Source organism: Eptatretus burgeri, chromosome 5, assembly GCF_056783735.1.
Source record: "Eptatretus burgeri isolate ZD-2024b chromosome 5, Ebu_testis_v1, whole genome shotgun sequence".
NCBI classification, from domain to species: Eukaryota; Metazoa; Chordata; class Myxini; order Myxiniformes; family Myxinidae; genus Eptatretus; species Eptatretus burgeri.
This window is the reverse complement of record NC_140965.1, coordinates 12,772,030-12,798,798: the sequence shown is the minus strand read 5'-3', so window position 1 is coordinate 12,798,798 and position 26,769 is coordinate 12,772,030. Positions and strand designations below refer to the sequence as shown.

General features: G+C 37.3%; 2 long non-coding RNA genes across 2 annotated transcripts in view; one reads left to right on the top strand and one right to left on the bottom strand.

Moving 5' to 3' along the window:
* The window catches only part of LOC147025866 (uncharacterized), a 270,846-nt gene that overhangs the window by 195,965 nt on the left and 48,112 nt on the right, over positions 1 to 26,769 (bottom strand). The gene's annotated exons all lie outside the window — the stretch shown is intronic.
* LOC147025867 (uncharacterized) lies at positions 11,119 to 13,369 on the top strand. The gene is made up of 4 exons (XR_015058039.1): positions 11,119 to 12,360; positions 12,453 to 12,611; positions 12,861 to 12,918; positions 13,206 to 13,369. It is a non-coding gene; the product is annotated as an uncharacterized LOC147025867 (long non-coding RNA).

Genomic DNA, 26,769 nt, shown 5'->3' with positions numbered 1-26,769 from the left:
AAAATGTTGGAATTACACAATCAAAAAGCCCCCCTGCACGGTCTTTTGGCCGGTGTTTCTGCCCATCTTTGGAGGGGACTCAGAAGTCACTCATTTGGCCCACTATGTATTCACTGGATCCCATCCATTCATTCATCCATCCATCCATCCATCCATCCATCCACAGGATTGCCTGTGGCAACACTAGCTCTCGCCCTGGCCGTACGCAATGCTAATGTAAATGCCCTACAAGAGCTGGTTTTTTATAAAAAAAAAAAAATTCCAAGGTTAGAGTAAAATAACCTTTTGAAATGAGCTTCATAATTACATAAAGGTTGTCATGGAAATATGGAAATTTATGGCCACTGTTTTGCTGTGGTGATGTTGGAGCACCCGGTGGCAATACAGACTGATACCTCAAAAACCAAGGCCAAATAAACCAAATAGCTGCAGCTGTTTCTCTTAGACCAATTAAGTGGTGTCCATTACCCTTACATCTCGTTATGGATGGTGGTTTCACAAAAACAGCTTCTGGCAATTGGGAATATCCAAATTATAAAAGTGAAAGGACCACCAACTAGTCGAGATGTCCAGAAGACAAGGCTCAGGTCCGACACGCCGTTTTGACCACCGAGTGGTCCTCATCCAGGATTATGCAAACATCATATGCCAGTTGCTGGGTACCCTCTGGTGAGGGCAGGGAAGGGGGCAGTCCAATAATCTCCACAAAAAAGTAAAGTGTGTAACAACCATTCAGGCTAATATGATAACCATGACCTCAGGCACTCAAAACTCAACGTGTCTGTGGAGAAGGCCTCACCAAAAGGCAACATTCATGCACCTTACTTATGGTTCTTTCACAGTGACATGTTGGCGATTTTCTTTTTTATTAATGGAAATCGCCCCAAACAAGGCAAAAAGCCACTCTCGGTAAGGGCCTAAAGAAATGATGGGCAGAGCAGCTTCTTTCCAAAGCAGTTGGCCAGGAGGTCCAGCATCCTGAAGGTAATGCAGTTTGATTACAAATAAACAGAGTCCAGAGACATTTAAATTGGCAAAATGAAATCTGTGGTGCTGTGTTGTGCCATGTTCATGCTGTGGTGCCGTGTTGTGCCATGTTCATGCTGTGATGCCGTGTTGTGCCATGTTCATGCTGTGATATAGGGCACGAACTTTTGACCTCATTAACACTGCTGAATTAGCATAAATCCAATATGGCCGCCACAGCACGACACCAAACAAGAGCACAGGGGCGCCACAGCACTGCAGCGACAGCGACATCCATATTTTTCAGTGCTTCATAAAAAGCCCAATTTTCTTCAGATTTCAACCTGCATACCGATATATTTGGAGAGGTGGTGAATTCCGATTGTCAAATATAGTATGAAATGTGAAAAGTATTGTTCATGCTGTGGTTCCCTGCAGTGTCAGCTGTTCCACCTCCCCCCCCCACCACAACCGTAGACACCCTAAGACCCATTTTTTTTGAATGGTGTGAACGATCTTTGGTACATCACGGGTGATGAAGGTGGTTGTCAAGTTTCATCAAAATTGTGTGTGTACACAACTGGTCAAAATTTTAGAACACCCCCCCATTTTTCAAGTTTTTACTGAAATTTAACCAGTTCAAGTCCAGTGAATAACCTGAAATGGTACAAAGCGAAGCAGTAAACTGCCAGAGGTTAAAAAAAAGTTTAGGTTAGCAAAAACTGAAAAATAATGTAAATTTCAGAGTTGTTAAAAAAGGCCCTTTTCAGGGAACAAGTAATGCGTCAGCAACTGCAGCTGTTCTGCAACAATGGAAGTAAATTAAGCCTTGAAAGTTGATGCAAACAATTCCTACAGGTGTCCCAACTTTTGTTGATTAGTTACAAACCCTCTGTCTGTATAAAAGTAGTGTTGGAACAGACTGTGTTGCTACACTCTCTGAAGAATTATTTGGACATTGCACTGCAGGAAGCAGTATATTGCTATCATAATGGTGAGAAAAAGACAATTAACAAAGGAAGACAGACAGATCATTATAACCCTAAAAAAGTGTAGGTCTTTCCTTTAGAGAAATTGCAAAGCAGCCAAGGTGTCAGTGAGTCACCTACACCATCAAGTTTCCTCCACCATCAAAAGGCACTTGGAAACTCGAGGAAACTCTGACAGGAAGAGGTCTGGCAGACCCAAAGCCACAACACAATCAGAAGACAAGTTTCTGAGAGTCAACAGCTTGCGTGATAGGCGGCTCACAGGATAGCAGCTTCAAGCACGGCTTAACACTGGTCGAAGTAAGGAAGTGTCTGTTTCAACTGTGAAGAGAAGACTTCGAGCTGCAGGTTTGACAGGTCGAGTGGCAGTAAGAAAGCCATTATTAAGATGGCAAAATAAGAAAAAGAGGCTTGCCAGGGCCATGTAGCACTGCCAGTGGATGACTGAAAAGTGGAAGAAGGTCTTATGGACCGATGAATCAAAATTTGAAATCTTCGGTTCATCACACAGGGTATTTGTACGCCGTCGAGTTGGCGAAAGGATGGTTCCTCATTGTGTGACACCAACTGTCAAACATGGAGGAGGAAGTGTGATGATTTTGCTGGATCCAGAGTCGGCAACTTGTACAGGGTGACTGGCAACCTGAACCAAAAGGGCTGCTACAGCATTTTGCAGCACCATGCAATACTCTCTGGTCTATGCCGAGTTGGTCAGGGGTTCATCTTACAGCAAGACAACGACCCAAAACATACCTCCAGGCTATGTCAGAACTACCTTGGAAGAATAGAACAAAAGGGTAGGCTTCAAATCATGGAATGGCTAGCACACTCTCCAGACTAAACCCCATCGAGCTGGTTTGGGATGAACAGGACAGAAGGGTGAAAGCAAAGCAATCTACAAGTGCAACACATTTGTGGGAACTTCTGTAACAGTGTTGGGAAGAACTTTCCGAACAATATTTGATTTCGATTGTCGAAAGAATACCACGAGTATGTTCGGCTGTTATATCTGCAAAAGGTGGCTACTTTGATGAGTCAAAAATTTAGATTAAATTTTGTTTAACAAAACAATTCCATGATTTCTTTTTCATCTGCAATTGTTTATTTATTCTATGCTTTAATTTCAGAGTATATTGAAACATTAAACTGCTTAAATTTCAGTAAAAACGTGAAAAATTGGGGTGTTCTAAAACTTTTGACCAGTAGTGTAGTTTCAGATAAGGAAGCAGATATATATATATATATATATATATATATATATATATATATATATATATATATATATATATATATTTGGGGGGGAACCCCCCCTGCAGACCCTCTTCAACCCTGATTTATTTTAATGGCATGAACAATCTTTCGTCCATCACGGGTGATGAAGGTTGTGAATGATTCGTCATCCCATAAGCTCCCCGAAATTTCGTTCCAGGTGAGCTAAAAATCATAACAAGGTCAGCCGTATTGAAGGAAATCAACACGATGATGTTTGCAGCAGCATCACTTTTTCAAGAAAAAGTGGCAGGCAAACATCACCGCAAGAAAAAAAAAAACATCTTAGCTTTTACTCGAGCCTCGACATGGTGCACAAGAAAATAAAATAAAATTGCCCGTACACACACAGACCAACTAACCTCCATGGAAACAGAGACAAATCAAACAGAGAGGACTGAGAAAGGAAATGGAACAAATGCAGCGGTTTAGAAGTGGAATCAGAGGTCCAAAACTGTAAAGAAGAATCCAAAAAATAAATATAACATTAGGCCAAGGACACAGACCGAGTGGTAATTGATGCTGAAAACAAAATCAAAATAGTAAAGACAGCAAGGAAGATTGAAAAAAAACAATACCTACGACGAAGATAACAAAGGGAGAAAACAAACCACTTTGAAAACAACCCAAAGAGATTCTACAAAAGCAATCAAACAAAAGTAAGATGTAACAAGAAAAGAGCAATCAGAGATTGCAGACCGACCCTTGCCAAGACTTGTTTGGTGTTTGCGTGGTTTTGCATGGTTATTTTGTATGGTGTTTGTGTACTGGTATGCTAAGTAATTCATAAGAGACATAACAAGAACTGCCACTTGATAACTGCTGGCAGTGATGACCGGGACCAAGACGTCCCGCTTTGATGCAACCTGCCTTTGATCTGACACCTGACCCTGACATTTTTTCATTATTATTCAATTGCATTTAGAATGGGATTAAAACAAATTATACTCAAATCAACTGGAAGACCAAATAGGTACAGTCCTATATTGGAGTAATCAGAAGGAACCCGACCAAGTAAAAAGCAAAGATGAAGTCATCATGCGGAACCTGCATAGGATTCCCATTTCAGCTGCTACTCCTCTACCCTCCAGCCCATCCAAGCACAGCCAAGTGAGCCTTATGCAAACAAAATCTCAAAAACAATCAAAATGAACCCAGATCAAAAAATTAAATAATTCTGGCTGCCAGACCATGTGTCCGACCAAGTTGAAATTTAAAACATTTATTCCACATCACTACCAGATCATAATTGTGAAGTTTCACATCGATTGATTAAGCGGTTCCAGAGAAAACATTAGTTAATATTTTTCTTCATTTCAATATGGCTGCCAAACCATGTGACCTATCAATTATTCCTGAACAAACTTATACACCCATGGCTTGGGGAATACTTGTGTGAAGTTTTGTACAGCTGACACTGTAGGGAATATTTGCACAGCTAACCCTGCACATGAATAGGCTGAATGCCGAAACTCAGTGTTTGCTTCTAAATATTGTGTTCCAAACCGATCGCTTTCTGAACCCACCTTACCCAGAAGCACCCAGCTCTTCCTGGACTCTGTGTCCCTTTCTCCTGACAAGGTGGAGAATTTGCTGTCAAACCTCGACTCAGATTCTGCAACCAGTCCAGAAGACATCAGCCCACATGTCCGAAAAACGTACTCTGCTGCTCTTGCTCACCCTCTCTCTGTTCTATTCACCCTCTCCTTTGCTCAAGGTCATCTGCCATCTGTGTATAAATCAGCAAACATTACTGCTCTGCTTACAAAAGGTGCAAAAACAGATCTGTGCAACCAAAGACCAATCGGCTTTCTCAAAATCATCAGCAAGGTTATGGAATCCATCATCGCTTCCAACAATAAACACTTCCTCTTCTCAAACGGCTTGATTTCTGATAATCAATTTGGATTCAGACCAGGTCATTCAACCCTGGATATGCTGCTTCTGCTCTCCCAACAATGGATGAAGATACTCAATGCCAGGCATGAAATCAGAGCCATATCCTCAGACATACTGCATGCTTTTGGCATGGTCTGGCACCCTGCCCTGCTCACCAAACTCTCTTCCTATGGTATCCAAGGCCATCTCCACTCATGGCTCGCAGACTTCCTCTCCTGTCGCAGTCAACGTGTGGCCCTAAATGGAGTTTTTTCATCCCCTCTCCCTGCCCAGGCTGGAGTTCCTCAAGGTAGCGTTTTGGGCCCTGTTCTTTTTTTGGTTTTCATCAATGATCTCTCTGACTCTCTGGAAAATCCTCTTTATCTCTTTGCTGATGACTCCACCCTCTGGTGGACCATCTGTCATCCCACAGATCAGCAGCAGCAGCCTTTTCACCCTGTGCAGATCTGGGTAAAATCACAAGCTGGTCCAACACGTGGAACATGTCTTTCAACCTTGACAAGTCTCACACTCTCACTATGTCTCTCCGAAAGGACCGTCTGCAAACCCTCATCCCCAATACCATCTACTTTCTCAACAATCCTCCTGAAGAAGTCCTTTCATTCAAGCTTCTGGGTCTCACCATTTGCCATGATCTTTCCTGAGAAAGCCACATTTCCAAGCTGGCCTCCAAAGCCGGTCGCCGACTGGGCATCCTCCATCGTATGAAGTCCTTCCTCAGCCCACCTGAGATCCTGACCAAATAAAAAGCTTTGGTCCACAGCCTGATGGAGTACTGTTCTCCCCTCTCAGGTGGTGCTCCTGTTTCGCACCTTTCTCGGCTTCACGGTGTGGAAACCAAGGCATTTGGGATCATTGGTATTTCCGTGATGAGGCTGAGTCTTTGCGTCTCTCACTCTCTCACCGCAGGCAGGTCAGTGGTCCTTGTCTTCTACCATCTCCTCTCTGGCCTTGCCCCCCCCCCCACACCCCTCCGGTCTGTCTGAGAGATGTCCCCTCCATATTTCAGCAGGGCGCTCAAGGTCCGCCAGCAACCCCCTTCTGGCAAAACTACCAAAATTAAGAATTACCACTCACCTTCACCCTTTCATTTCTCTTTTTCCCCATCTTTGGAACAAACTCCCACACCCCCTTCAATCCCACTCTTCCCTCCAGGTCTTAAAAACAGCTGTTCACCACCATCTCTTATCTTCCTCCATCCAAAAGCTCGATTTTTTCTACCCCCGTTAATCCACTCCAAACTCACCTCCTTCAATTTCCCTGCTTTCCTTCCTGAAAGTCCCTGTCATGTAAGGACCTGAAAGTCCCTGTAGTGTCAATCTTGTTTACCCTGTGTACCCTGCCCCCATCCCTCTCTTGTCCACAGATCTCCTCCTGTCTCTGTTCCCCACTGTTTTTTCCTTCCCTCTCCCACCTCTCTTGTCTCCTGCTCCCCTTGTTGTGCGTTTCTGGGTGTTGGCTCTGATAAGAGCCTTGACATGTATACAAAAAATAAAAATAAAAAAGTTCCTCCTCAATCTGTCCAGCTGTTCTGGAGAAGATCGTTTAAGGCTTTGGGGTAAATCCAATATGGCTGCCAAACCATGTGAACTATCAATTATTCCTTAACGTACTTGTCCACCCATGGTTTGGGAAACATTTGTGTGAAGTTTCGCCTCGATCTGTTCAACCACTTCAGAGAAGAATATTTTTGAAGGTGTATATTTTAGACAATATATCTGCCGAATCACGAGACCGATGACGTCATCCCAAAAAAATTTATGTGGACAATTTCATCCCTGGATGACCCTCAAAAATTTTCGTACTGTTCAGACGTGGTATTCTACATATGAAATTATGACGTCATAACGAAGGCACCGATAACACCATGAAAAAAAAAAATCGCACTTATTCCCCATTCGGAGTACTTGCCATGTGTCAAGTTTCAAACTTTTTCCATGATGTGGTTTCAGAGATACAGAGACCCAAAGTTTTTCTGCTTTTCCAAAATGCCATCCACACCACGTGACCGATGACATCATAATAATCAACAAACAAACTTTGGGGATAAACAAACAAACAGACAGACAGACAAAGCCGGTAGGCGGCGATGGGTCGCCAAGCATGGAAACTATAAGATATAGAGCAAAATGGATGACATATAGCGGATAGGGAATCACCTTAAGATTATGCATATCAAATCTCATCCAGTTCCATCTACTGATAACTACTCGGTATCCATTTGAATGAAAAGTACCGAAAATGCGGTTTGAAATCGGAAATCCCAAAAGTTTGAGGGGGTGCTGTGGGTGAACAAAGATCTAAATCGAAAATCCGGCTCGATCGTTTGTGCACAATGTATTCCACACGATTAGTGTGAATTTTCATGACCATCCGACCATAACCCTAGGAGGAGCAGCATTTGGCACAAAGGCACCTCCAGCTCTCGCATAATAGATTTTCGCACTAATTGGATTCAGACTAACCTTTGACCCCTGACCTAAGCCTGACCATAACTAACCTTTGACCCCTGACCTAAGCGAAATTGGTCACTATGTCCTGAGGCAAAGTTGTAGTACTCATCGAGTAGCATGAACCTGCAAAGTTTCATTCGTATCGATGCACTCACCTGGTCGTTAGGGGGCCTTCAATTTTCGCGCATACCCTAATTGTAGGGGGCGCTGCGGGTAAAGTATTCCATATATCACAAAAAAACGGAATATATTTGATAGAGCATCACCTGTACATCATTCCTGCCAAATTTCATAACCCTACGTGGGATAATGGCTTTCGGAATTGATTTCGCATGAACGGTACCGATTTTGAAGGTTTGTCGGTTGTTGCTCGGGAACCAAAGCATCCCTAGCAACCATTACAATTTCCAAAGCACGAGGTCATACGATGTACCTACCACCTGAGTTTGGTCAAAATCGGCCCACGTTTACTACTGATTATGCTGATGACAAACGAACAAACATCCAAACAAATAGACAGAATTACTGACAATAAGGGTCACCTATTTCGGCGACCCAACAAACAAGAAGACGACACTTGCAAAATCCATAAAACAAATTTGACCTCAAAAATAATTGGTGGTTGAATTCAATGACCTAAAATATAAATATTCTTCAAATTTCAAGTCAATCGGATGAAAATTGAGGATTTTAGAAATACCACCTTAGTTGTTGACCTTGGAACTATGTTGACCTTAAAAAATAATTGGCTGGTTTAATTCAGTGACCAAATATGGAACTCCTCTTCAAATTTCAAGTCAAGCGAATGAAAATTGAGGATTTTTGAAATACCTCAGCTGTTGACCTTGGGCCTATGTTGACCTTTTGGTCGATGTTGACCTCAAAAATAAATTGCCTCGTTGAATTCAGTGACCTGAAATATAAATTATCTTCAAATTTCAAGTCAATCGGATGAAAATTGAGAATTTTAGAAATACCATCTAGTTGTTGACGTTTGGCCAAAATTGACTTTTTGACCTTTTGACCTCAAAATCAATAGGCTTCTTACTTTTGTCAAACTCTATCATGTAGTGGTTTCGTGAAGATCGGTTTTAAATTGTGACCTGTAGGCAACAGACAGACAGACAGAATAACAAAATAAACCAACCAATATACTTGAAAAATCTTCGATTTTGCAAATAACAAAGATAAACAGACAAACAGACAAATAGACAGAGAAAGAGGTGAAAACATAACCTCCTTCACCTTCGGTGATGGAGGTAAAAAAAAAAACAAACAAAAAAAAACGACCCACATACAACAATACAGGAACTAGAAAATTAAGCATCTTACAAATACCTCGGAGTAGGAAAGGGCCACCAAATATGTGACAAACAAATGCACAAAACAATAACCAAAGAATACTTATGCAGAACGAGGCTGATCCTGAAAACATATCTCACCCCGAGAAGCAAAATCAAGGCCATTTTAACCAACTAACAATACCAGTAATCCAATACAGCTGCGGAACAATAAACTGCCCAGAAGCGAAAATCAACTTGAGGCTGGATATCAAAACAAGGAAACTCCTAACTATCCATGAAATGTTCCACAAAAATCAATGCATCCCGAGAATGTACCTGCTGAGATGAGGAGACAGTGGCCTGATGGAGCTCAGGCAAGTGCACAGAATGACCACCATAGGATTGACTGAGAACGTGAAAAGTCCCTCCTCTCTCTCACCTATCCCTCTTTCTCCCCCAAAATTCAAAAGTAAACCATCAGTCCTTAACAGTTCCCTTAACAGAGGGGGATGGGTGGAGGAGCAGCGGTAGAGAAGGAAAGGGGTGTGTGTGTGAGAGAGAGAGAGAGAGAGAGAGAGAGAGAGAGAGAGAGAGAGAGAGAGAGAGAGAGAGAGAGAGAGAGAGAGAGAGAGAGAGAGAGAGAGAGAGAGAGAGAGAGAGAGAGAGAGAGAGAGAGAGGAGTGGGGAGAGAGGGAGAGAAAGGGACGACCCAGCTATAAATTGTCATCCCAGTGTTTCACAAGTAGGATGATTCATCAATGTGTGTGCCATCTCCCGGATGGACGTTAAACTGGACATCACATCTGCTGGAATCCCACCCCCTCTCCTCTCACCCTCTCACACTCCACACTCTCCACTTCCCTCTCTCTCCCCTCCACTCTCTCTGCCCTCTCCCTCTTCTCCCCCCCCCCCCGCCGCCACCCCTTACTATTCCCATCAGCGAAGCAACGAGTTGTATTTGCTGGCATACAATAATATCTCCAAATAAGGGATCCATTGGCATTTTTGCAACAATAGACCTTTGCGTTAGTACGAAGGCCAAACACACTCTGAGAATATCATGAAATAAACCATCAAATGAAAAAATATTGCAGTATTTCAAAAGTCCTCAATGATGAGAAAGTAATCAAAACAATCATGAAGCTTTTACCAAAAAAAAAATCAGTGCAATCATATGACAATCGTTCCAGTGTGTTCTCATTTAAATTTTGATATCCTGATAATGCAGGGTGACAGCGAGCCAGAAGAACTATTGTGTATCTTAATGGAAAAACAAAATTGGGCTCCAAGCAATATCACAAACACATAATGCTAGATATTCGATTTGCACAAACAAAGTGTCACTCCGCACTGCACAACAAATTGTGACATCACAAAAGAGCAGGGTCAAGACCATTGTGGCCTTTGACATGCTTTACTGGAATATTTCCAGGATTATTTCTTTATTATTCCAGGAAAATAACATCAATTCCGAGTGATCAGTGATAAATACTCTCGTGAAATGAAGGCCAAGAAAGAGCAAAGGTATGATCAGCGCTGAAGAGTAAAAGTGTAAAAGTATCACCATTCCAGCCTCCTTTGATCCTTGACTCAGCCCGCATGCAACTTTCACTCCACGCAACTATATATATATATATATATATATATATATATATATATATATATATATATATATATATATATATATATACACACTAATGGGGTACACTTACACATTGCAAGCGATAACGAGATCCGAGCTTTGTGCGTACGTACATAATAAAGTGCAGCAGTTGCAGCATGACCTCCCATTGTCCCCCATTGTCTTGGGTCACTCAACTGCAATGAGCACAACACAGCTGCACTTATGTTCAGATATTTTCATTTACGGGCGCTTTCCGATGGTTCTGTAATTTTTCCTGGTGCATTAGTTTCGATGTCCATCAGCACGCGATATTTCAGCTTTCTACGTCACCCGGAAAATACCGAACTTTAATATCACTGAACGAGTCCTTGAGTGGTAAGAAGGAGCTTTATAATAATATATTGTATGCTATAGATAAATATAATAAATATATTGTCGCGGATCAGGGGTTCGAGGCTTGCCACGAGGGGAAGCACTTGGGTCCCTCCCAAACACCTGACCCTGAGGCCACCGGACACAGATAACTCCGCACACCGGCAGGTTGCTGAGCAACCATGAACGGCAATTTGGCACTGCCAATCCGGGCAGGGATACAGTACTTCGCGTGATTCCTTACAGTAGGGAAAGAATACTGGTTCTGGCTCACTTTTCCCCATGTAAATGAATGGGGGATTTTCAGCCATGAAATTTTTCTTTTTTTTCCCCTGAAAAATAAATCCCCTTTTTAGCCCAAGGTATATTTATTTGTCTCCCCTTTTAACCTGGAGCCTGGTGTTGGCTTAGTTGTTAGGGTGGCGGCTTGGGATCCCAGGGTCCTGAGTTCAAATCCCGTTGGCTGCTGAATTAACACCAGGGGGTTGACTCAGCCTGCCATCCTTCCGAGGTCGGCGAAATGAGTGCCAGTGTACTGGTCCCGGTGTATGCCCCGGTTGGAATAGGTGTACCATATCCCTGTGTGTCGTAAGAGGCGACCAGGGTTGGTGTCAGGAAGGGCATCCGGCCATAAAACATTGCCTCAAGAAAAAGCCAAACCCCTGCACAACAGGGAAAAATGGCTGTAAAAACGGTCATTTTTTTATTTCCCCTTTTAACCTAGGGGCTCTCTATTCAAATAGCCCATACAACAAGATAAAGATTTGTTAAAGGTGATTCTAAAGAAATATCTGAAACGTCTAAGCCTCGGGGCACTCTTTATCAAATAACCAATGCATATTGTTTAGCTCACTCATTGAACCTATAAACATTTGTTCATTCTCAAATTCCTTCAATAGTTTAATTTTCTTTGCACAATAATCCCCATCTAAAATATTGAAAAACAAAACATTTGAATCTTTATATTTTTTAAGATACCCCTTTTGTGCCATTACGAAATGATAAACTTTTCTTAATGATCTCATCTGGCCACCGCCCGAGTTGCAAATCATTTTTGTACATAAACCATGCCAGAAAAAAAGTTTTGTTTCAAATGTTTTCAGTTCATGCCGTGAAAATGAGGAAGTGTTTTTTGACACGGCCGTGCTGTGTGAATGAGGAAGTGGTTTTGGACTGTCATGCTGTGAAAAAATAGGAACTATTCTGTGAGACAAGGTCTCGTGTTTATATTTTATCTCAGAACACGAACTGAAAACATTTGAATCAAAACTTTTATGGCGTGGTTTATGTCCAAAAACGATTTGCAACTCGGGCGGTGGCCAGATGAGATCATTAAGAGAAGCTTGTCATTTCCTGTGCCCACACCCAATGATTAAGCAATTTCCTCATCGTTGCTTTATAAGCGGTTCGCCAGACAAAGTTTCTGCCAGACAGGATTTTCATTTTTACAACTGAGGCATGGACGATATTTCTTCCGATGAAGCCAACAGCCCACTACAGAGTTGGTAAGTTTGTGTATTTCTCTTTGAACGATGAAGCAAATGATTATTAATTAAATCATGATAATTCTGATATATATATATTTTTTCCCTGACAGGGCATTGGAAGAAATTGAGTTCACATATCACGACGTGGTTCATGAAATTAATACTCTTATTGAAGAGATCAATGATTTTAGAAGAGAATTGAAAGACATTTTCAATGAGTGGCATGAAGTCTTATCACGTCCTCTCATCTCGAAGGAATTAAACCAATGGTGAGACACGTGTGTGTGCCTCTCTCTCTGTCTGTCTTTCTACCTACCTCTCTCTGCTCTTATTGAAGAGGCCAATGATTTATAATGACTGGTCTCTGATCTCGAATGAATTAAACCAATGGTGAGGCACGTGTGTGTGTGTCTATGTGTGTGTGTATGTGTGTGTGTGCGTGTGTGTGTGTGTGTGTGTGTGTTGCTTTCCCTGTCTGTCTCTTCATCTATACCCTTGACTTATTTTTTTTTTTTCAGCACTATCGCACAACATCAGCTGTTGAAGCAATCTTGTACAACACATGATTTTCTGGAGGTAAATATTTCTGAATTATTATTAATATCACTCGTACAACACATGATTTTCTGGAGGTAAATATTTCTGAATTATTATTAATATCACTCTCTTTAGAATGTCGCCTTATGTTGGTTGCATCATTAGTTTGGACGTGGTTTTGTCAGTACACTGGAATTCATTTTATTGACCTTGAAAGGATGACAGGCTCCTGGTGTGTTAATTCAGTGGTCAACGAGGCTTATTCATATTACCATGTAATTATCTTTATAGAACCTAATTATTATCCACTTTTTGTTTCAAAACAGAATATGGTGTCTGAGTTTCGAAATCACAAGGCATCTGAAGAAGATTGCTGGGAAAGATTGTACATTCTCGCAAATGAATATTTAATATTTTCAATATTAATAAATTATATTTGTTTTGTTTACAATTACTTGATTCTGAATTACAAGAAAAGAATAAAAGAGATGTAAAGGGGGGGGGTTGGGGGGAGGGGGTAGGTGCGCCTCCCCCAATGACCCATCACCCCCTCATCCCATCCCTCCCCTCCCCATGTGTGTGTGTGGGGAAGGGTGGGGGGTGGGATGAGGGAGGTGGTGGGTCAAAGGTGGGGGCGCACAGGGGGGATGAGGGGGGGGGTGGGGCTTGTGTGGGCGGGGCTTGTGTGGGCGGGGCTTCGGTGGGGGGGGGCTTGTGTGGGTGGGGTGTGTGGGAGGGGCTTGTGTGGGTGGGGTGTGTGTGGGAGGGGCTTGTGTGGGCGGGGTGTGTGTGTGTGGGTGGGGCTTGTGTGGGTGGGGCTTGTGTGGGCGGGGGTTTATGTGGGTGGAGCTTGTGGGGGAGGGGTTTCTGTGTGTGGAGTTTTTGTGTGGAGCTCGTGTAGGCAGGGCTTATGTGGGAGGGGGTTATGTGGGCAGGGTTTATCTGGGCAGGGGTTTATGTGGGTGGTGCTTGTGTGGGAGGGGTGAATGTGGATGAGGCTTATGTGGATAAATGGATGGGTGGAGAGATGGGGGATGGGTGGATGAGTGGAGCTTGTGTGGATGGGTGGATAATTTTTTAATTAAATAAACATGTTGTGTGTGTGGGGAACTAATTAACTAATCACTAATTATGTGAATATGATGAATATGGGTGGAGCTTGTGTGGGGTTTTGTGTGTGTGGAGCTTGTGTGGAGTTTTGTGTGGAGGTTGTGTGGAGCTTGCGTGGGGTTTGTGTGGGCGGGGCTTCGGTGGGAGGGGCGTGTGTGGGCGGAGTCAAAAAGGGGCGGAGTCAAAAATTTCAATTTATTGGAGCTTGTGGGGGGGTGTGTGGTGGGGTTTGTGTGGGGTTTGTGTGGGCGGGGCTTGTGTGGGCGGGGGCTTGTGTGGGTGGAGCCAAAAAGGGGCGGAGTCAAAAATTTCAATTTATCTTTGTCTTTTGTAATTCCTGTGAATAAAATGAACCTAAAATCTCTTCCCCTTCCAAATCATATATCTTATAAGTCCAAGGAACCGTATCTATTACATCAACAATTTTAAAAAGCTCGTTGGTCCATCTTTTCGTATAACCTTTTTCAAAATGAGATTTCCACCTATATATTCTTACGATATCACCAACTTTGAACTTAGGTTTTCTGACATTAATCTCTTTTTCATATTTTAATTTTGTAAATGTTTCTGATGGCTTCATATTTGTTGACGTGTGAATCGTGTCATTGTACTTATCCACAATATCTTGAATAAAAGATGACCATTGTTGTGAACCGAGTTGTGTGAATTTTTTATATAGTCTCTCTTTTAAGGTACGATTAAAACGTTCAACAACAACTGCCTTCCCTTCATTAAAGGTACTGTATAATGTAATACTGTTATTTTTTAGAAAATTCATAAATGTCTTGTTATAAAACTCCCTACCCTCATCAGTCCACAATTTTTTAGGTTTTCTCTTACTTTTATTAAATATCTGTTGGAAGGCTAACATAAGAGTATTACCTGTTTTGTTTTTTAAAGGGACAACCCACACATATCTACTCCTCAAATCAATAACGGTTAAAGCATACTTGTACCCCTTATCATTATTGAGTTCAATCAAATCAGCAGACCAGATATAATCAACTTCCTTGGAATAAACTTTCCTTCTCTGAAACTTTGTGAATATTGGTTTATGTAATTCATCAGCTAATTGCTCTTCAGTCTTAATGGCATCATTAGAGCCTATAAGTTTTTTGAATTTCCAAGACCAAGTTTCAATTTAGCACTGATCATCTTCTTCACAATGAACCGATCAACTTTTTCTCTCAAGGTTGGATTTTGTATCAGAGACAAATTATACAACATTTCTCTATCGGCTTCATGCTTTTCTTGCAACGTTGTGGTATTCCCATAATCAATATCGTGTCTCATGCACACTTCATCAACTCTATTGATAGGCTTACTCCAGGATTTAGGATTATCTGCCTCATCTAATCTTTTATCCAAGTTTGTGCCTGGACCACAGAAAGAATACCCTGGAAGATGTAATTCCCCTGGTATTCCAGTAGTTGTAAATTTACTTCCCTGATAAAAACTTTTGTATATCTCCTCCTAGTTTGTGTTGGGAGATAAATTGATTTTTTTTGAACCACACACCGAACATATACCTTTTTGTATAACCCTGTTATTTTTACTTTTAATATATGAAATATTTTTAGTATTAGTTTTCTTTTTACATTTGAGACAATAACTCATTTATTTATGAGAAAAAATTCCTGCAGAGTGCAAAAACCTTTTAGTTTCCAACATGCACATTTGAATCTTAATTTTTAAAACATAAAGAATCCTTAGAAATGCCTTCACTCTCTCCCCCATTTATTTAAGAAAAAATAAAAATGAAAAACTTGAATTAAAATACCTGTCTTCTCGATGTCAATAGTCTTGTCGAAAGTATTGTAAATAGACTTATCAATTCTTTGTTTTCCTCCTCGGTGGGTTGAGTTATTTTCTGTAATACCCCTAATCTTTTTTAATCTCACTGGTTTCCATATTTTGATATTTATTTTGTCTCGCTCTTTCCTCCCTCTCCTCCTTCTCTTTCTTCTCCCTCTCCTCCCTCTCCTTCTCTTTCTTCTCCCTCTCCTCCCTCTCTCTCTTCTCTCTCTCTCCCTCTCTCTCTTCTCTCTTTCCTCCCTCTCTCTCTTCTCCCTCTCCTCCTTCTCTCTCTTCTCTTTTTCCTCCTTCTCTTCTTCTCCCTCTTCTCCTTTTCCTCCTCTTCCCTCTCTTCTTCAACTCCTTCCTCATCCCTTACTATCCTTGAATCGCTTACACCCCATAGAATATTATACATATATTCATCAGGATTTCTTGTTATTCCTGTATCCAAAATAATTTTTTTTACAACAGGAAACCAATAAAATTTCTTTTGAATTTCTAAAAGAGCCTTACCTTTTCTTAACTTTATAATTTTTCATTATTTAACATTCTAATTAAATCTAAAGTTGTCGGTTTATCAACATCAGCATAATGCCAATCTTTTATTGAAAATACCTCATTCTTATGTTGTAGAACATATTTATTAAAATACCGAATACCCTTTTCTTGAAGGTATGCTTGGACACAGAAATGATAATTTTCTTGAAGCCTTCTTGCTGTCATTTATGTATTAGAAATATATGTTAGAACAATATTATGGCACGAAACACCTCCCCATCTTCCCATAGTTAAATCATTTTGTATTTCCTTACTTATTATATATAATCCTGTTTTTTCTGTTTTCATGAGATAAACAAGGGCAAAACCATTATTATATTTACCCTTATTAAATTCTTTTATTTGTTGTTTACTAATCGTAGCCCCACAAAACTCATTCTCGATACCAAGTGGATAATATTCTTCCTTACGAGACTGATTTAATTGTTCCAGGTCTTCGAGGTTAATTTTAAATGACCAATTATACCCTAAATCATTCATATCATACCCCCATTGTTCTATTCTCATACAAACGATACGCCCTTCTTTATAAAAATTTATTTTAATTCGAACTGTGAATTCTGTATGACCTGGAGATAATATCAACACTTCTGTATCTTTGGAATAGACGGCTGTTTTATTTAAGGATATATATTGTGATAAATCGCTAATCTCACCAAGTCATTCGCGTCAGTCGGGCTTGGATAATTTTTTAATTTATAAGCATTTTTCATGTTAATATTTTTGGTTATATTATATTTATGTCGTTCAGCCTGTGCCTTTGTGTAATAATTTGATAAATCAATATCCAGTTCTTGAGATACACCAAAGATAGAACCATCTTTACCAACATAAGTCATTTATATTAGATTAAAAATAATATCATAAAATTTTTTATTTTTGTTGAGTTGAAATAACACATATAGGCATAATTGGCCACAACACTTGGAATTTAATTCTTGGACTTGAAATGTTTGATAAACACCATTCTGTAAGAATTTTATGACTTCAACAGGTGGTGGAAGACCAAAACTATCAAAATAATATTTGTCTTGACTATTAAAAATACAAACCCAATGAGAACCGTTCCCATTATTATCTTCTAAGTTCATAATAATATTCTTTGTATGTTTCGGCACATTTGTTAATTCATCTCTCATACAAATAACCACATTATGAATTTTTAATTTCTTACAATATTTGACAAGTTGTAAATTTGATGTTGTATTCTTTCCAAATTCTTTCAACCACTCATCAATGCTCATTTATTTATTAGAAAGATATAATCCATTACCTCTTTTCGTTAATTTTACACCTGCTTGTGCTATAGAAGAAAGCATATCTCCAACTAGCAATCTCGCTTTATCAGGCAGACCTTCAAGTTTTTCAGCAAAATCGACAATTACACCACTTCCACTAATTTGTTTCTCCAACTCTTTGTTATGTCTTTCCAATTCTTTTTGAGCCTGGAGTTGAGCCTTCCTTTCGTTGGCAGTTTTCACCGCTGTTGAAATACCACCCGTCAATGCTCCAACCGCACTTAAACCAGCAAATAAAGGAATTAGAAATGGGAGAAATCCTCCACTCGTCTCTCTTATTGAATATTTTTTCAACATTGGTTTTGTCATTTTAATTTTAAGTGAGCCAGTGTCATTCAAGATTTTAACCTGTTCTCTTGTGAGAAAAACATCAATTCTTACTGCTCCTTTTCTCTGAATTGTATTAACGTTAATCGTACAAGGCTTTTGATTTTGAACACAAGATGATAGTTTATGAAGATTGATTTGATTAACATATACCCCAGTTGGTACTTTGCCACTCATTTATTTAACAAAAATTATGTGAGACTAATCATCACACCATTATCTGTATTAATCTGCAATTCTGTTTCTTCCAAAAGCAAACAATATGTATCAACTTCTTCACTCTCTCCTCTTTCAATGTATAGGGAAGTATCCACTCGATTAGACTTTATAGTTTCCTTTTGAGCGCTCAGGTCAAACGCATAGATTGTATACAAACTTTTAAATGCTGTCATATCCAAAATAGGTTCTTTATTTCCATTACTTTCACACACCTTTTGGTAAGACTTGTATGCTTCAGCAAAATCATTTTTTTCCCAATAAATTTCCAATCTATCTCGTGGGTAAAATGTTCCATCTAGAGAAACGCGAAGTTGTTTCACCTTAGCATTATCACTCAATGCATTATTCTTATCAGTCGCAGTATCACCATCTGGCTTTTTAAAAATGATCCACAGATATCGTGGCTTTCCTTCCAGAACACCCAAATTCCACGTGTAAGTAGTTTGATTGAGTTTAACGTGTTGACATCTTCTTTTGAGGTATGATACACTGAGTGGTTTCTTTGAGTTAAGTCTTCGATTCAACATCTCTTCTGTTTTAAGATTAGGAGTATATTCACTGATATACCAACTCATTTCCTCAATTACAAATTTATTCTGATCACCAAAAGCACTACCAACACCAAAAAGCAATCGATTTTCATTATCATTCCTTTGTAGTTGAAATCTAATTTTAAGGCCATACAGAACTTTATCATGATCACAAAATCCAAATATACCTTTAAGAGGAACTGCCACAGTAAAACTATTTTCTGCTTTTGTATCATCATTATACATTCCTTTCCTTTGAGTATACCCAGGGTCTGTGTTTGTTCCCGTTGACATATCAGGAATAAAACCTTCGACAGACCCCTTTCCCATTCTATCACTGAATGTATAGAGTGTAAATTTTATCATTTCAGATACAGCAGAGACATAATCAACCGCTTCAACTTCTTGTGTTCCAATATACAAACGCACACTATCAAACATTTTCCAGAAGAAATCATTTACAAGTGTAGCGTTTGTGTTATTCCCAGCCTTAGTGAATTTAAATTTACACAACAAGAAACTTTCGGAGAGATTCAAATAGGTTTGTTGATTATTTATTTCAAAACTTTTTGTACCATTCGTGTTCCAGTCTGTTCCAGTTATTGCATTTACCTTGAAGTAATCTTCTTTTTAGTGGAGTTTGAGATAATAATAGTATCATCCAAATCATAGATACTATCAATTGCTTCCATACTTGTATTTATTTAGGAAAAAAGATGTTAAAACTTTTGAAACCCTGATCCAAGTATTTGAATTATTTTCTGTCGTTCTTGGGGGACAACTGAGTTTTGCCTTTCTTAATTTCTTTTATTGCTTGTAATTTATGAGATTCCTTCTGGGCATCTTTTATACTCTTTACAGCACCTGCAACATTTCCCACAGCAGAAGCAGTTGAACCAATTAGATCTTTATGTTTAAGAATAGTTGAACCAATACCCATGAGAGTATCAATTATCCCATCTCCTCTAAATTGATGCCCAACACCCCTTTGTCTCTTAGGTTTATAGTATCCTCTACCAAGATACATACCTTCACCCTTGTAGTATGGGGAAAGGAACATCCCATCCCCTGTAATTATTTTATATTTTCCCAACTCGTGTTTCCTCACAATAACCATCGTATTTATTTATTGGAAAACTTCACGTAGGTGAATTCTGATGGATATAACTTCTCCATTAAAAGAAATCACACGATTATCTTGGTCGGTTATCCTAAAATTTACTCTGTGTATGGTTTTTCCTGACACAGGAGATAAACCAAATTTTTGGGTTCCATATTGAATTTATAACCAATTGGGGTTGAGTATGCGCTGAATGAAAATATTGTATTTGTTTTTTCCCATCATTATAAGCACCATCAATCAAATCACAGTGAATTAACACCGAATTTATTCCTGAGGATATTTGAATGACATTATCACTGTAAAACGTCCCATTAGTTTCAATCTTTTTTGAGGAGAAACCCAATAACTCTCTAAATGAATTATCAATTGTGAAATCAACCTTGTAGTTATTTTTAACTTTAATCGTTGATTTTGAAGTATGTTTTTGAATGTTTATAACAATATTTTTTGGTTCATCACCCTGTTCTTTCATAAGACGAGCAATTTCGGAAGATATTTGAGAAATCTCATATGCTCCGGGTGAGACTGTTATCGCTTTGTATCCACTTCCTGGATTATAACTAAACTTGTCATTTTTCTCGGTTATATTAAATAAGGTATTATAAGTTTCCATGGACAATAAAGATGCCTCATATTCTTTTGTTGTGTCAAGTTGTAGTGGGTATGGGAATGAAGATGTGTGGTCGCTTGTTGTGAAATTGAAACTAAGGATTGTGCTTCTCATCTTATTTAATATGAGATAAAATGTCTTTATATTGATATTTATTAATTATTTTCATGTTCATCAACTGGTCTAAAATGGCTGATGCTTCATTAAAACAATTGTTATTTCCAGCCTTCTTACTGCCTAACAACAATAACAGTCTATTAACTAATTACGATGGGTCATTTGGAAGAAAACTAACACCTGAACCAAGGATACTTAAAGCCTGAATAATGTGTTTCTCCTTCTCATTCTTCCTACTTTTACCAGAAAGAATAACCTTATAATTTAGAGTGTTCAGCAGATCAATATATACTCTATCATCATTATTTTCCATATCCAATGGTTTATCAATATACTTTGATTCATCCCTCACAGTTGAACCTTGTCTTCCATCTTTTGTGAGAAGAAACATTAATCTTGGAGTTAGTTTAACAGGGGTTGAGCAGAACCCAAGAACCTTAATTCATCATTAAATATCAATACCTTTTCTTGAACAAGATGAAATATTGCTGATTGTTCTGTTGGAATGAGTCCTGCTTTGGTTTTTGAATCCGCTGAATATTCATTGTTTTGAAGAGCATTCACAATATAATCAGGGGGTCGATTAATCTCTTCCAGTTGTTGAAATAAACCTTCATCATCATATTCTAATTCTCCTAAATGCTCTAATTCTTCCTCCGTCATTTGACTGAAATCTTTTAACATTTGAAGTTTTTAGGAGTATATTCTACCGTGGGAAATGTGGAAACATCTTTCATTTTTCCTTGGGAAGTTTTTAAAAGTGGTTTAAAAAATTTCTCTTGTTTTCTTTCAAATGCTTCTTCGCCCGTTAGTTTCTGTCTGCGTTTCTTCTTTATGTCTTCCTGCTGTTTTACAACTTTTGAAACCAACTCTTGATGTTCCCTAAATCTTCTTGCTCTTTCTTTCGCATCCATTTATTTATTGAAAAATATCATTTAATATCTCATCTTGTTTCACAACAATATATTTATATTTTTCAGTCGTGTGTTTCATGTAATCCCCAAATTCCTTTTACTACATAATGTAGAACAATTGTCTCTCCAAAAATTGTTTATATCTATTGAATTTAACTTGAATAAAATAAAAGTATTAGCATTGTTTCTGATGGAACGACGAGGAAGCTGAAAGTACGATTGACTAAGATAAATACAATTACAAGAAGAATGTCTCCCTCTTGTGTAGTAGCTGTCCATTACCGTTTGGTTTCTCTCATTAACACAATCATCAAAGATAACGAGGTTCTTTTGGATTTATCCAAATCTTGGGGAGACGGTATATCATCCGTATTATCACTCAGAATACAAGTTATCGGTTTTGATTTCTTTTTACATCTCTGTGTATCACAAAATAGTTGTATTATATCTTCAATGTTAAAATCATTTAGGTTTTTTTGAAGTTTAAATAAACCGATTATATCTTCTTTTTGAAGACCAGCATTAAAACCTTGTGAGAGTAGTTGATACTCTGGTTGAAAACTCGACTTTGTGAAAATTATTAAATTATCATAATCTAAAAAGTTGGGAGTGAGGAGCATCTTTAAAAGTAAGCAGGTTTTCCACATCCACTTGAACCAACTATGAGGCATCTTAATGAATTTGGGAGATTTTTATGGTTGTCAAATTTTATCTTATTTTCCCAAATAGGTAAAAAATCATTCATTTATATATTTGGAAAACAGGTTATTTAATTTATTCTTGGCTTTTTTCGAAATTCTATATTTTATCCTAAGTTCAGGTTTAATTTCAAGATAATCCATTATTTTATTTATGCAATATCTTGTGTTGATATTTCCCTGAAAATCACATCCATGAATAAGATATAACAACAATCCTTTGAACATTTCTCTAATACGTTCAGTTTCTTCCCTTGTAAGGAAAGGTGTGTTCTCACCCTCGTTCTTTACATTCATTTCTCGAATCAATCTTGTAAAGTAATTCATTTTTGGTGTAAATCTAAAAGAATTATTTTCCTTTTATATTTTTGATTATCATTAATTAGAAGATAATCACAGAATATACATTGTTTATAGGCTTTTGACTCTGTGTTTAATCCCCGTCTTTCACACGCAGGACAATTCTCAAATTTGTCATATGGAGAATCATGGAATTCAAGAGGCTCAAAATCGAGTAAACTATTCATATTTATAAAGTAAAACTTTACTTAAACTGAAATTCATCTTCGATATCATCTTCGATACTTTCAGAATCATCTATACTTTCATAACTATCATTTGAACACAAACTCGGTGTCATAACTATCGTTTGAATGCAAACTCTCGGTATCATAATCACTCTCATAATCTTCAAAATCTTCAGTTGAATATTGGCTCATTTAATTAGTAGAAAAAACATTACCATCGATATCGATATACATTTTTTCATTAACAGATTCAACTGCTACATTTTTTATATTAAAGGTAATTTTAAAATGATCCTTAACTACAATTGAACGAAATGTCATTTCACCTGATATATTAACATCCTTTATTTCATCAGGATTTATATCTTTAGGGTTGTTGAAAAAAATACAAATTTCTCCTTGCATATTACAGATGGTCTTATCTTTTCTTTCTAAAGCTTCATCCATAAGGTTTTTATTTTTTGATACCTTTTCTTGTTTCATTGCTTTTTCTAGTTTTGAATATATTGCCAGAAGGAGAGGAGAAACTTTTGTTAGAGATACCTTAATTGATGTTCTTCCAGGTATACTAAAAAAGCCCTTCCACTGAAGTAAATTGAAGAACTCATCATATCCACCATAATTGTTTTTATCCAATAGTTGTTATATTTATCTTTGTTCAATTTTACATCCTTGACATATTTCTCAGCATCTTTAACAAATGAAGAGATTGATTGAAACTTGTCTTTTGTGTCTTGAAACATTGTATTTATTAAGTGAAAAAGTTGGAGGATAAAATGGTTTTAAGCACAGATTCACCTGTAAAATAAACGAAATTTTCATCAAGAAAATTTTAGTTTAAGCACAGATTCACCTGTAAAATAAACGAAATTTTCATCAAGAAAATTTTAGTTTAAGCACAGATTCACCTGTAAAATAAACGAAATTTTCACCAAGAAAATTTTAGTTTAAGCACAGATTCACCTGTAAAATAAACGAAATTTTCATCAAGAAAATTTTAGTTTAAGCACAGATTCACCTGTAAAATAAACGAAATTTTCATCAAGAAATTTTTAGTTTAAGCAAAGTTTTATTATATAAATATGGTGAATACAACATACTGCGATGTTTGTAATCACGAATATAAACATTATAGAAAACACCTCCGAACCAACAAACACACATTTAATCTATTTCACAAAATATCCCCTCTTGAGTTGGAAAGAAAACATTGTGATACCTGCTCAAAGGATGTTTTGAAGAGTAGTTATAATAGGCATCTTCAATCACAAAAACACAAGAAAAATGAGTTTAAAGTAAAGGGAGACTATTATATTGAAAACACTGATGGGGCATTTAAAGGGCATATAAAAATAAGGATTTTTCAATTTGGAGAACCCGGTCCATCATCAATAATTGAATCAATTGAAATAGTGAAACCTGATGTTGAAAAATTTATTAAAAAAACATTAAAAGAAATGAAAAACTTTAAAGTTTTATATGGGAGTGAAAATGAATATGAAAAGACAAGATGAAGAACAAACTCCTTATATGAGGACAGATCTTCATTTTATAACATCATTTCAAGATTTTTTGAATAGTGGGGTTTATGAAGAACTATCAAGACAAGAGGAGGATGTTGATAATACAGTGGTAGGAAGTGGATTCAATATTAAAAAAATCATCTTTTTAGATGTACACATTCTAAAAATCAAACCCTCTTAAAGCTTCTTCTTATATTGAATTACCAAAAGAAATAAAACGAAAAGAAGGCAGTTGTTAATATTAAGAATAATGATAATAAATGTTTTCTCTGGTCTGTTCTTGCTCACTTACATCCACCAAAATGTAATTCAGAAAGAGTAAAACAATATATGAAATATGAGAATACCTTGGACATTAAAGATTTTAATTTCCCAATGCCACTAACAGATATTCCTAAATTTGAGAAAAAGAATAATCTTTCTATTAATGTATATGGATTAACGGATACAAACAAAGTTCAAATATTAAAAATTTCAAACAACTATAAAAATGAAGAAACACACATTGATCTTTTATATTTTAGTGTTGGAAATAATTCACATTACACATACATCAATAATTTATCAAGATTAATCTCTTCTCAGGTATTCAGAACAGCAAACAAAATATATCCTTGTAAGCGATGTCTTAATTCATTTCATACAAAAGAACGATTAGAACAACATTCAAAATATTGTAGTAATCATAAATCAGCTGTAATTACAATGCCTAAACCTGGTGAAAAGATTTCTTTTGAAGATTATAATAAATCTATCATGCACCCATTTGTGATATACGCTGATTTTGAATGTATCCTTAAAAAGATAAATACTGCTTCTCCTAATCCAAAAGAACCATATACAAATAAATATCAAAAACATATTCCTTGTGGTTTCTGTTATTATATCAAATCATCTGTTGGAGAAAAGTATAATAAACTTGAACAGTATAGTGGAAAAAATGCTTCACAAGAGTTTGTAAAACGATTAGAAAAGGATTGTATAAGACTAAGTAAATTAATGAAAGAAACAAATGAACCGATGAAATTAACCATAGAAGAAAAATTAGAATTTAGAAAGAACAATATCTGTCATATTTGTGAGGAGGAAATTGAGGAGTCTAAAGTTAGGGATCATTGTCATCTTACTGGTAAATATAGAGGTCCCGCTCATTCCTGTTGTAATCTTAATTATAAATTACCTTCTTTTATTCCAGTCTTTCTTCACAACAGCGCCAACTATGACACACATCTATTTATAAATGAACTTTCAAAAACACCAGGGAATATTTCTGCCATAACAAACACAAGTCAAAAGTATATTTCATTTACAAAAATGATATTCACAAAACCTATAACTCGTATAAGGTTTCTTGATTCTTACAAGTTTATGGGAACGCCACTAGCCAACCTCGCATCAAATCTAAGCTCCACGGGCTCTTTTCCAAATCTTAATTCATTCTTTCCAAAAGAGGAAATTCTAACTAAAGAGGAAATTCAGATTAAAGAGAGAATTCAAAGTAAAGAGGAAATTCTAATTAATGGGGAAATGAATGAAGAAATTCTTACTGAAGATGAAATTCTAATTATACACAAAATTCGAACAAAGAATGAAATTCTAACTAAAGAGGAAATTCTGATTATAGATGAAATTCTGATTAAAGAGGGAATTCTAACTAGAGAGGAAATTGAAACAAGGAATGAAATTCAAAGTAAAGAGAAAATTCTTACAAGTAAGGGAATTTATCCTTATGGTTATATGGATTCATTTATGAGATTTAAAGAAACACAACTTCCTTCAAAAGAAAGTTTCTATAATAACCTTTATGAAGAAGAGATAAGTGAAAAGGAATATAAACACGCACAAGAAATTTGGAAAATATTTAAGATAAAGAACCTTGGAGAATATCATGATTTGTATCTAAAAACAGATGTTTTATTGTTAGCTGATGTGTTTGAAGCTTTTAGATCACTCTGTCATAATAAAAATTGTTATGGATTAGATCCTGCCCACTATTTCACAGCTCCTGGTTTAGCTTGGAGTGCAATGTTGAAAATGACAAAACAAGATATAGATTTAGTCAGTGATGTAGATATGCTTTTGATGATTGAGAAGTCTAAGAGAGGTGGAATATCACAAGTATGTTCAAAAGATATGCTAAAGCAAATAATAAATATCTTCCAAATTATGAGAGTGAAAAAGATAGTAATTATTTGATGTACTTTGATGCTAATAATTTGTATGGATGGGCAATGTCTCAATCTCTGCCTTATGGTAAATTAGAGTGGGTGGAAGAAAAGGATTATGAAAAGGCTTTGATGAATATTGTTATTTCTTCTCAAGAGAAATTGAATGACAAAGAAGAAGGTTATTATTTTGAAGTTGATTTGAAGTACCCGAAAGTGATCTTCATAATAAGCATAAAGACCTTCCTTTTGCATGTGAGAAAGAAACCCCAAAGAAAGAATGGTTCAGTGATTATCATAAAAGTTTTAATATTAAAGGCAAATCAACAGAAAAGTTATTAACAACATTCTATGATAAAGAGGGATATGTTTTG